Here is a 4,190-nt window from a genome sequence, read left to right on the forward strand (position 1 = left end):
ACTCCTCCTTCTGTAGCTTTCCTAGGGCAGGAAAGTTTAAGTGTCCGTACCTTGCGTGCCACCTCCAAGATACCTCTTCGGTCTTGGCCGAGAGGCTAACGGGTTGGTCTATCTCTAACTCCAGGATGTAAAGACGTTTGTGGTGCGCCTTGCCTGCGTGAGCAGCCGTCGTTGATTATCACAGATTTTCAGTAGTCCGCGCTCGATGGAAATGAAGCAACCTGTCTCATCGAGTTGACCCAGGCTCACAAGGTTAGCCTTGAGGCTCGGGATGGAGTAGACGTCGGTCAGCTTGCGATGCTTGCCTCCCTTACTGAGGAACAAGGATGGAGCCGCGCCCTTCGATCTCGGCGACGGCTCCGTCACCAAATTTCACCGTCCCACAGATCCCCGAGTCGAGCTCGGAGAACGCAGATCTCTAGCTCCGGTCATATGGTTTGTTGCCCCTGTGTCAAGGATCCATTGCTGGTGCCATCTTTCTTGGGTTCAACATCGTCGTCGGATTTGGAATCGAAATTGGGGACGCATGGCACTTACCATGAAGAGAGCTGGCTCGTTCTCCTCGGGGATTGAGCCACCATGGGACGGTGTGCCCGTGGGGTCGGCCTCTGCTCAGGTGTCCTCTCTTCCCACAGTTCGAGCATTGGATCGACTTGCCATTGGTCGACTCCTTCTTTTGATTCCCATCTTTCCCGCGCGTGTGCCCGTGGGGACATCCATGGCTTCTTACCGCTTTTGCGGCTGGAGGAGGACCCACAACTCCCTTCTTTTGATTCCCATCTTTCCCGCGCGTGTGCCCGTGGGACATCCATGGCTTCTTACCACTTTTGCGGCTGGAGGAGGACCCGTTGCTCTCGCCGGTGTTGTCACGGAGCTTTAAGCGTACAAGCCATTCCTCCTCCGTGAGGAGTAGACGGCCCTCCTTGCTTGCTCGGGATGGATGGACCCCACGATGTGCTTATTTTTCGCCCTTTGCATTTTCTTCTACTCGAACCTGAGACCTGTGTGTTGTTAGGTCGACACTCTAACCACTTGAGCTATTCAACTTGATTATTGATAGGTTGGCTCTTCTGTGATGGTATACTACCGATCGATTCAATGAGGCTCTGATACCACTTGTTGACTCTGGCAATTCGGAAGACAGTGTCGACGAAAAATTGACCTTCGAAGGAAAAATTAACGGAAGTAAAAGGAGAGAGAGTGAGAGATTCGCTGATAATGCTGAAGACGTTTTTATTTTACTTCAGTTGAACGGTTAAAATAACAAATCTAATTACAAAAATAGAAAAACCAATTATACAAAAATAGAAGAAATGGTTGAAGACTTCGCCCAAATTGCCAAAACAATGGGTCCTAGAATCACGCTTCTCCATTCGCGTGAATTAAGATGTAACTAAATAAGGCATGACTTTTATTTAACAACGATCACATAAAGAGGGTCAAAACGATGCCAAATAGGACGGAACATAGGTTTCCTACGCCGAATAGGCCACCAGAGCCGAGGAGCCGCCACGAGCCACGTTCGAGCTGCTGGAGCCGAGGAGAGTTTTGCGCCAGATGCTGACCGTGGTGCAACCAGAATCAACCATGTGTGCAGGCTAAGGTCGGGTCGAGGCGCGGGTCGTCAGGCAGTTTGAATCTCGATCATGGTTCTGGGTCGAGCTGCGGTATTAGGCTGGCGTCTGCAGATGAGTTTCTAGGTTGGCCGAGGCGTCTAGGTTAGATTCGCGTCTGTGGTGTACAGTGTTGGGTTGGTTTCAGCAGGCTTAGGGATCAGATGGGTCGAGAAGGTTTGGGCTGCGATTGGGTTATTCATCTTCTTCGCCCATTATCCATAAAAATTTTGGCGATCTCTCTCTCTCGTCGGTAATGCGGGTCCGGATCTCGGGCGGGAGTCGTGGGTTATGTGAGAACGAAAACGCAGGTGAATGAAAACGAAGGAAAAAGGACACCGGAACAACATTACTGAGGAGAGAGAGGTTGCCAAAATTTTTCAAGTAAACGGGCGAAGAAGACGAATCCCGACCCGCGACCCGAAGTGAAATCCAACCCAGTCGCAGTCCAAACCTTTCGAGCCATCTGATCCGCTAAGCCCGCCGAAACTAAGCTAACACCCCAGCCCACAGACGCTAGCCCAACCGAGAAACCAATCCGCATACGCCAACCCAATACTGCAGTCTGACTCGAAACAGTGATCGAGATCCAAATTGCCTAACGACCCGCGCCTCGACCCGACCTCAGCCTGCACACGCACTGCTTCTGGTCGCACCACGTGTTAGTGTCTGGCGCAATACTCTCCTCGGCTCCAGTGGCTCGATCGGCTCGGTGGTTGCTCGTGGCAGCTCCTCGACTTCGGTGGCTTATTCGACTCAACAAACCTATGTTTCGACCTGTTTGGCACTGTTCCGGCCTTGCTGGACTTGATTTTAACCCTGTTTAGGTAAAAGGTCATTTAAGGCCTTATTTCACAAATTTTAAGTTGGAATTTAATTATGTTGTGGAATACTAATAAGGTTGTCGAACGATCCAATAGGAACCAACCACTGACGAAAGCATAGGACACATACAAGGAACTAAGAACTTACATGAATATTTTAGGGAGTACATCGGCTAAGGCCTACCAAGTAAGTGGCTCTATTGTCGTAGGTTATGCAAAACTTTATGTTGTATGTTGGCACGTGCTCGTGGTTTCGGACGTGTCATAAATTGTGTGTTTAGTCTGTACGATTAAATACGTAAAAATATGTAATGTGAACGTATGCTGTTTTAACGACTCGATGTGCGATATAATGTGACATAATGTATTATGTTTGGAATGTTTATGTGATCATTGCTTATGAATCACACGTCATGGTATGTTATGATGAAAGCATGAAACAATCACGAGGCTACGGACGTGTACACCCAAGGGCAGAAGAATGATCGTTATGTTTTAAATAACGTTGTCGTGACGGTTACTAGTTCTAATGGGTGTCCGGCCTAAGGAGCTCCCAAAGTATGCTTGCCCAACAAGGAAAGTGGCCCAGCGGTGTGTGCACTGACTAGTGAGTCCATACTTGCACGTATGGACTGTGTGTAGAGAGTATAAGGTACACATCCAAGTTACCCGTTAGGATAGTACTATAGGAAAATAGATTGAAGGATAGGTCCCGTCATCTCATTTGCATGTTTGCTGCATAACCCCTATAGGGGGTCGCTTACTGAGTAATATTAAAATACTCAAGTCTCGTGCTACTACATTTTCAGATAAAGGCAAGGCACTCATGTGAGACCGATGAAAGCATTGCAAATCCTGTGACCGTAGCACATGCATAGGATAGTACAAGTTGAATTGTAATTGTATTAATAAAGTATAGGTTAGTATAGGGTATTTAATTCAGCATTTCTTTTCCTTTCTTTCCCTTGTATTCGTTTATTCACGAGATAATAAATGAGAAATGAATTAATGTACGGTTAAAAGTATAGTAATGACCTTAGATTAAATAGAAAATTTTAGGATCGTTACATATCAGATCCATTGGGCTTCCCCTTGAGGCTTTAAAAGGTTTCCACACCCTTATAAACCGTGTTTCATTCTCCTCCACAACTAATGTGGGATTCTCACAATCCACCCCCCTTCAAGCCCCAGCGTCCTCGTTGGCACTCGTTCCTTTCTTCAATCGATGTGGTACCCTCCTTCGGGGTCCAGCATCCTTACTGACACATGCCTCGTGTCTACCCCCTTCAGGGAACAACCTCCTTGCTGGTACATAGTCCGGTGTCTGGTTCTGATACCATATGTAATAGCCTAGACCCACCGTTAGAAGATACTGTTCTTTTTGGGGTTTCCTTTCGGGCTTCCCCTCAACACTTTAAAGGGTGTTTGCTTGGAAAATGTTTCAACACCCTTATAAAAGGTGTTTCATTCTCCTCTCCAACCAATGTGAGATTCTCACGATGTATTCTAAGACCCAAGTTTTGGGACCATGGCATACAAAATAATAATAATAATAATAATACGATGAATAATTCCTAGGGTTCAGCTATTTAGCCGAACCCTTAGCCAGTCGCCAACCCATTGTGCACGAAGTCTATACAAGCCAACATTCACAAACCCTAAGCTACCGCCCTCCCTTTTCCTCTTTATCATCATTTTTTTCTTGAAGTCGCCGCCGCCGCCCAACATTCACGCAATCCCGTCGCCGTCCATC

This window comes from Cucurbita moschata, unplaced genomic scaffold (assembly GCF_002738365.1).
Source record: "Cucurbita moschata cultivar Rifu unplaced genomic scaffold, Cmos_1.0 Cmo_Scf00006, whole genome shotgun sequence".
Classification (NCBI taxonomy): Eukaryota; Viridiplantae; Streptophyta; class Magnoliopsida; order Cucurbitales; family Cucurbitaceae; genus Cucurbita; species Cucurbita moschata.